At 44.6% G+C, this 8,655-nt stretch overlaps 1 non-coding gene across 1 annotated transcript; it reads left to right on the top strand.

Annotated features, from left to right (window-relative positions):
* Positions 1-1,168: 1,168 nt before the first annotated feature.
* trnar-ucu (transfer RNA arginine (anticodon UCU)) lies at positions 1,169-1,259 on the top strand. Its single transcript is given in 2 exon segments — positions 1,169-1,205; positions 1,224-1,259. It is a non-coding gene; the product is annotated as a tRNA-Arg (tRNA).
* The last annotated feature ends 7,396 nt before the right edge of the window (positions 1,260-8,655 follow it).

The following is an 8,655-nucleotide window of genomic DNA, read 5'->3' on the forward strand; positions in this document are numbered from 1 at the left end:
ATCCGAAATAAATGATTTGGATGTAGGGATTAAATGTAATATTTCCAAGTTTGCAGATGACACAAAGCTAGGTGAAGTGTGAGTTGTGAGAAGGATGCAGAGAGGCTTCCAGGGAACCTGGAGAGGCTAAGTGAATGGGAAAGAACATGGCAGATGGAATATAATGTGAATAAGTGTGAAGTTATTCACTTTGGTAGAATAAACAGAAAGACAGAGTATTTCTTAAATGGTGAGAGGTTGGGAAGTGTTGATGTCCAAAGGGACCTGGGTGTCCTTGTTCCTGAGACACTAAAAGCTCTTGTGCAGGTGCAGCAATCAATTTGGAAGGCAAATAGTATGTTGGCCTTCACACGAGGGGTCATGAGTACAGGAGTAAAGATGTCTTGTTGCAATTGTATAGAGCCTTGGTGAAACCGCGCTGGAGTATTGTGTATAGTTTGGTCTCCTCATCTAAGGAAGGATATACTTGCCATAGAGGGAGTGAAACAGAGGGTCACCAGACTAATCCCTGGGATGGTGGGACTGAAACTGGGCCTGTATTCCTTAAAGTTTCGAAGAATGAGAGGTGATCTCATTGAAACTGATAAAATTCTTATCGGGCGTGACAGTGTGGATGTAGATAGGATGTTTGCCCTGGTTGGTGAGTCTAAAATCAGGGGACCAAGTCTCAGAATAAGGAGTAGGGCATTTAAAACTGAGATAGGGTTGAATTTCTACACTCAGACGGTGGTGAATCATTGGAATTCTCTACCCCAGAGAGCTGTGGCAGTTCAATCATTGAGCATGTTCAAGACAGAAATTGTTAGAAATCTTGATACTCATGACATCAAGGGATATGGGGATAGCACGGGAGAGGGGCGTTGAGGTAGATGATCAGCCATGATCGAATTGAATGGCAGAACAGGCTCGACAGGCTGAATGGCCTACTCCTATGTTCCTCTGCTCCGAAGAGGGTTGGCGCCAGTGCGCAGCCCTGCTTTACCCCACTGCTGATCTTGAAAGTGTCTGATGTTGCTCCATTGTAACTGATGGAACTGTGCATGTTCTCGTGGAAAGAAGAAATGATGCCCAAGTGTTCAGGAGGGCAGCCGAGTTTCCATCGCAGTTTGAAGAGTCCGTCTCTGCTGACAAGATCAAAGGCCTTGGTGATGTCGATCACAATATGTGCAGCTCTGTGGCGCAATGGATAGCGTGTTGGACTTCTAAACAATAATAACGAAGGCATTCAAAGGTTGTGGGTTCAAATCCCACCAGAGTCAGATTTTTGGACCAGAGACAGAAGAGCACGACAGAACAGAGAGTCAACAAGTGTGTCAAAAGCACCGACTCAGAGACAGAGCGAGAGAGAGAGAGGAGCACGGCAGGAGCGGAGCAGGGGTAAAAAAATCAAGGAGTGACATCACAATGGAGAGTGAGAGCAGGGAAACAGAGAGCCGCTGGGGTGAGTTTCCAGGATTTGGTTCTTGCTTCGGTGCAGTGGAAGGAGCTGTTTGGTGAGGAGCTGGTAAGCTGTGACATCACAGGCAAGCAGGTAGTTGATTGGTTTGGAAAAAGCTGCATGTTTGATGAGTATCTGGTAAGTGATTAAGGTCCATTTTAGTCCTAATGTTTAAAATAGTAAACAAACTAGTGGTAAGCTTAATAAAATATACAATAAAATAAACAACTGAATAAAATAATTAAGTAGTTAATTGAAACACGTTAAGGATGACAGGACAGGTGATGTGTCACAGCTGCAGCATGTGGGAGCTCCTGGATGCCAGTGTGATCCAGGGCAAACACATCTGCAGTAAGTGTTTAGTTTCTGCGGGAAAACACCTTTGACCACCGGTCCATCAGGCAGTGGTCTGCACGGAATGTCCTCAAGGGCCTACGGGAAAAGGAGACGGTGGATGCTGTCGGATGGTTCCCCAAGCAGACCGTCAAAGTCATTTGGCGGAATGCCTCATCACCAGAACTTTCAAACAAGCACCAAGACGTAGCTTGGCTGGTGGTGAGAAAGGCCCTCCCCGTCAGATCCTTCATGCACACCCGAAGTCTCGCCCCCTCCGCACAGTGCCCCCACATTGGCTGTGGTGGGGAAGAGACAGTCGCCCACCTCCTCCTGCAATGTGTCTTTGCAAAGCAGGTGTGGAAAGAGATGCAGTGGTTTTTGTCAATGTTCATCCCAAGCAGCTCTGTAACACAGGAGTCTGTGCTCTACGGGCTGTACCCAGGGACGCACACCGAGACAAACATCAACTGCTGCTGGAGGACTATCAATTCGGTGAAAGACGCCCTTTGGTCTGCCCGAAACCTGCTGGTCTTCCAGCGCAAAGAGTTGTCCACCACCGAATGTTGCAGACTGGCACATTCCAAGGTCCAGGACTACGTGCTGAGGGACGCACTAAAGCTTGGGGCAGCCGCAGCAAAGGCTCAATGGGGAAAGACCACAGTGTAAGGTCCCCCCACCAAGCTGGACTGAGGGGCTGGATCCATGGAAAACCCCTCGAACTGTATCGTTAATATTCTCAATTGCTGTAAATGTAAAACTGTAATTGGCATGACAATAGTGAAATGGAAGGGTTGTGAAGAAACTCATGACAGTATTGAAGGAAACTGATCTCCCTTGCAATATTTGTATTTTTTGGTGCTGTTTGAAACTGTTTGGCAATGTAATTTTTGCAGATTTTTAAGAAGAAAGTATATTTTGGAAATAAAAAAAAAGTGTTTGCGGCTCAAAGAGTGAGAAAAAAGGAATGTAGTGGTAGTAGGCGACAGTATAGTCAGGTGGATTGACTCTGTTCTCTGCAGCAAAGAGCAAGAGTCCAGACGGCTGTGTTGCTTGCCAGTGCCAGGATTCAGGACGTCTGCTCAGGGCTGGAGTGAAACATACAATGGGAGGGGGAGGATCCAGTCTTCGTGGTCCATGTCGGTACCAGCGACATAGGCAGGACAAGGATAGAGGTTCTGCATAGTCAGTATGAGGAACTAGGCACCAAATTAAGTAGGAGAACCTCAAAGGTAATCATCTCTGGATTATTACCTGAGCCATGTGCAAATTGGCATAGGACAAATAAGATTAGAAAAATTAATGCGTGGCTCAAAGACTGGTGTGGTAGTAGTGGGTTCTGGTTCATGGGGCATTGGCACCAGTACTGGGGAAAGTGGTGGCTGTACCGTTGGGACGGTCTACACCTGAACCGTGCTGGTGCCGGTGTTCTCGCGAGCCACATAACTAGGGAAGTAGAGACAGTTTTAAACTGAATAGTGGGGGCAAGGGATCAAATTTGGGTAGATATGGTGAATCAAGGAGGAGAGGCAAGGCAAGAGAGAAAGGTATAAATATGGGAAATGATAAACAGACTGTGACAGGAAGGGACAGAGCATACAAATCTAAGAGTAAATCGACAGATAAGGCGAGAGGTTACAAAAATAATAAAAGGACAAAACTAAATGCTCTGTATCTGAATGCATGGAGCTTTCGAAACAAAACAGATGAACTGAGAGCACAAATAGAATAAATAAGTACGATCTGATAGTCATTACAGAGACATGGCTGCAGGGCGACAGAGATTGGAATGTGAATATTGGAGGTTACATGGCATTTAGGAAGGACAGGAAGTTTGGAAAAGGTGGTGGGGTAACTCTGTTAATTAATGATGGTATTAGCGCAATAGAGAGGGATGACCTGAGTTCAGGAGATCACGATGTAGAAGCAGTTTGAGTTGAGATGAGAAATAATGCAGGCAAGAAGTCACTTGTGGGAGTGGTGTACAGGCTACCTAACATTAACCACACTGTAGGATGGGATATAAAAAAAGAAATAATGGCAGCTTGTCAGAAAGGTACAGCAATAATTATGGGGGATTTTGATCTCCATATAGAATGGAAAATTCTGATGGGCAGAGGTAGCCTCGATGAGGAGTACATCGAATGTTTTTGGGATAATTTCTTGGAAAAATAAGTTCTGGAGCCAACCTGAGAGCAGGCTATACTAGACCTGGCATTGTGCAACGAGATAGGATTAATTAATGACCTCATAGTTAAGGTGCCCCCAGGTAGTAGCGATCATAATATGATTGAATTTTACATTCAGTTTGAGGGAGAGAAGAGTGAGTCCCAGACTAGTATTTTAAATTTAAATAAGGGCAATAATAAGGGCATGAAAGCAGAGCTAGCTAAAGTGAACTGGCAAATTAGGTTAAGGGATAGGTCAATAGAGATGCAGTGGCAGACATTTAAGGAAAATTTCAGAATAGACAGAATAGTTACATTTCAACGAGAAAGAAAAATTCCAAAGGTGGGACTCACCATCCATGTTTAATGAAAACAGTTAAAGATACTATCAAACTTAAAGAAAAAGCCTATAATTATGCAAAGGTGGGAGGCAGGTCAGAAGATTGGACAGAATATAAAAAACAGCAAAGAATGACTAAAAGATTGATAAGGAAGGTAAAATTAGAGTATGAGAGAAAGCTAGCAAGAAATATAAAGAAAACTAGTAAGAGTTTCGATAGATATTTTAAAAAGAAAAGAGTTAACAAAGTGAGTGTTGGTCCTATGGAAAGTGTGTCTGGGGAATTAATAATGGATAATTAAGAGATGACAGATGAATTGAACAGATACTTTGGATTGGTCTTCACTATTGAGGATACAAATAACATCCCAGTATTAGCTGTAAGTCAGGAAATGGAAGGGAGGGAGGAACTCAAGAAAATTACAATCACCAGGGAAGTGGTACTAAACAAATTATTGGAGCTGCGGGCTGACAAGTCGCCAGGTCCTGAAGTGGCTAGTGAGATAGTTGATGCGCTGGTTTTAATTTTCCAAATTTCCCTCGCTTCGGGAAGGTTCTGTTAGATTGGAAAGTAGCGAATGTAATTCATTTATTCAAAAAGGGAGGGAGACAGAAAGCAGGAAACGACAGGCCAGTTAGCTTAACATCTGTCTTAGGGAAAATGTTAGGAGCGATTACTGAAGATGTTATAGCAGGGCATTTAGAAAAAATAAAGGTAATCAGGCAGAGTCAACATGGTTTTGTGAAAGGGAAATCATGTTTAACCAATTTATTGGAGTTCTTTGAGGGAGTTACATGTGCTGTGGATAAAGGGGAACCGGTGGATGTATTGTACTTCGATTTCCAGAAGGGTAAGGTGACATATCAAAGGTTATTGCAGAAAATAAAAGCTCATGGTGTCAGGGGTAACATATTGGCATGGATAGAAGATTGGCTAGCAAACAGGAAACAGAGAGTCAGCATAAATGGGTCATTTTCTGGTTGGCAAGAAGTAACGAGTGGTCCACAGGGATCTGTGCTGGGGCCTCAACCTTCTACAATTCTCGAAATGACTTTGATGAAGGGACCAAAAGTATGGTTGCTAAATTTGCTGATGACAAAGATAGGTAGGAAAGTAGGTTGTGAAGAGGACGTAAGGGGGCTACAAAGGGATATAGATAGGTTAAGTGACTGGGCAAAGACCTGGCAAATGGAGTATAATGTGGGAAAGTGGGAAATTGTCCACTTTGGCAGGAAGAATAAAAAAGCATATTATCTAAATGGTGAGAGATTGCAGAGATCTGAGATGCAGGGGATCTGGGTGTCCTAGTGCACGAATCGCAAAAGGTTAGTCTGCAGGTACAGCACGTAATTAGGAAAGCTAATAAATGTTATCATTTATCGCCAGGGGAATTGAATACAATAGTAGGGAGGTTATGCTTCAGCTATACAGGGCATTGGTGAGACCTCTTCTGCAACACTGAGTACAGTACTGGTCTCCTTATTTATGGAAGGATGTAAATGCATTGGAGGTAGTACAGAGAAGGTTTACCAGACTAATACATGGAATGGGTGGGCTGTCTTACGAGGAAAGAATGGACAGGCTAGGTTCGTATCCACTCGAGTTTAGAAGAGAAAGAGGCGACATGATTGAAACATACAAGATCCTGAGGGGTTTTGACAGGGTGGATGTGGAAAGGATGTTTCCCCTTGTGGGAGAATCTAGAACTAGGGGTCACTGTTTAAAAATCAGGGGTCACCCATTTAAGACAGAGATGAGGAGCAATTTTCCCCCTCAGAGGGTCGTGAGTCTTTGGAATTTTCTTCCTCAAAAGGCAGTGGAAGCAGAGTCTTTGAATATTTTTAAGGGAGAGATGGATGGATTCTTTATCTGCAAGGGGGTGAAAGGTTATCGGAGGTAGATGGAAATGTGGAGTAATCAGTTCAGCCATGAGCTTATTGAATGGTGAAGCAGGCTCGAAGGGACGAGTGGCCCACTCCTGCTCCTAATTCGTATGTTCATATGTAAAGACAATGTAGAGTGGTCTGTACTGTTCACAGTACTTCTCCTGTAACTGCCGAAGTGAGACAATCATGTCGACTGTCGATCTACCAGCTCTGAAGCTGCACTGAGACTCAGGATCGATGTGTGATGTCAGGGTCTGCAATCTGGTCAGAGCAATGCGAGCAAAGACCTTCCCCACAATACTTAGCAAGGAGATGCCTCGCTAATTGCTGCAGTCACTGCGATTCCCCCTTATTGTTGTACAAGGTGACAATGTTTGCATCACGCATGTTTTGAGGTGCAGATCTTTCCTTCCAACAGAGACACAGAAGTTCATGGAGATGCTGCAGTAGAGCTGCTTTTCCACTCTTGATGATTCCAGGTGGAATACCATCATTTCCCAGGGCTTTACCACTGGCAAGATGGTCAATGGCTTTGTTGAGCTCCACTATGGTGGGGTCACTGTCCAGCTCCCCCATGACAGGGAAGTCTGGAATGGCACTGAGAGCCACTTCAATGACAATATTCTCCGTTATGTAGAGTTTAAGGTAATGCTCCACTCACCTTTCCATCTGCTTGTTAACAGATGATTCCACTTTGACACCGCACTGAGACCTTGAGCATTGTTGTCTGAAAGAGCCTGATCGAGGATGTTGAGGAACTCCTGGGTCCTTTCTGGATCAGTGGTTCATCAAGTGTTGATCTGAGGACGACGTTCTTCTTGGATGGATGAAGCTTCCTTGGCTGAAGCCTGACCTTGTTACACACCAGGGAGTGATCAGTGTCACAGTCAGCGCTGTGATAGCTGTGAGTGATGAGGACACTGCTGAGGGTGGTATGTCTGGTGATGATAAGGTCTAGCTGGTGCCAGTGGTGTGATCTCAGATGTCTCCAGGACACCTTGTGGCACAGCTTGACCTGGAAGTAGCTGTTCATCACACAGAATCCATGGTGACAGCATAGCTCCAGCAACCTCTGTCCATTTTCATTCATCTTGCCAATCCCCTGGTGCTCTATGCTCGTTGGCCAAGCTGTAGTCAGTACCCAAGCTTGCGTTGAAGTCTCCTAGAAGGTACAGTCCCTCAGTGCTGGGAATTCTACTGATGGCAGTATCAAGTGTCACATAGAATTGATCCTTGACATCTGGGATGGAGGTGAGTGTCGGGACATAGATGCACATGAGATTAACTGGGCCCACGCTTGTTGACAAGTGAAGAGTAAGAAGTCTCTCTGAGCCTACTGTGGGTGGTTCACTCATCTCAAGTGGCGTGTTTTTTACTGTGAAAACCACTCCATGCTCACGAGTTGCATCTTGGGCTTTCCCCTGCCAGAAGAAGGTGTAGTGTTTCTCTTTGAGGGATCCACTTTGAACGAGTCTAGTTTCTTGCAGCACAGCAATGTCCACATTGAGCCTTGTGAGTTCTTTGTCCATCAAAGCTGTCTTGTGTGTGTCATCAACCTGCAGAAGGGTGTCAGTAAGGCCAGGACACATGGTCCTCACATTCCAGCTTGCGATGCGAAGGACTGGTGTCTTCTTTGTTGAGCTTGTTTTTCTTGGTGCATTGATTATCAATCCGTCTGTTGAGAGATGACTCTCTAAGCTCCAAGCACCCATTGAAGCAAGGAGGTCGTGGCAGGACAGCACCTAACTGATTGGAGGCTACCCAGCTTGGAGTGGGTGGTAGCTATCCAATGAGTTGCGATGATCTCTTCAACTGTCAGAAGTAACCCCTGGCGCTCATACTCTGCACCAATTGAGTGAGAGCTTATAATCGGTAACCGTTTCTTCCCGTGTTGTGCTAATGTTTAAGCACAAATAGTGTCCTCTACACGGCACGTTAGTACTGAACACAAAATGGCTCCTTTGGTCATGTGTTAATTATAAAATGGCTTTCTTGACCTTGTTAGTTATTACAATGGATACATTATAAAAATGGTCAAATTAAACTAAGATCGAACTACCCAAGCTTACCTGCATCCTCCAGTCCTCTGGCAACATTCCCATATTTAAGGAGGATTGAAAGATTGTGGTTCGAGTCTCTGATATTTCCACCCTGACTTCCCTCAGCAACCCAGGATGCAGCCCATTCAAACTGGGTGACTTTTCTACTGTGAGAGCTGCCAACCTTGTAATTGTCTCCACTTTATCTATTTTCATCCTGTCCAATTTCTTCACTTCCTCCTCCTTTACTGTGACATTTGCAGCATCCGCTTATTTTGTGATACTTAATTAGTGCCTCAGCCACACCCTCTGCCTCCACATGATCTCCTAATTGACCCACCCTTTCATTGACTGTCCATATGTTGGTAAAAGACTTCAGTGTTCCCAGTTATGTGACCTGCTAATCTTTTCTCATACATTCTCTTGCTGATCTCATTTCCTTTTTCAGCT

The sequence above is a fragment of the Heterodontus francisci genome, chromosome 35 (assembly GCF_036365525.1).
Source record: "Heterodontus francisci isolate sHetFra1 chromosome 35, sHetFra1.hap1, whole genome shotgun sequence".
Classification (NCBI taxonomy): domain Eukaryota; kingdom Metazoa; phylum Chordata; class Chondrichthyes; order Heterodontiformes; family Heterodontidae; genus Heterodontus; species Heterodontus francisci.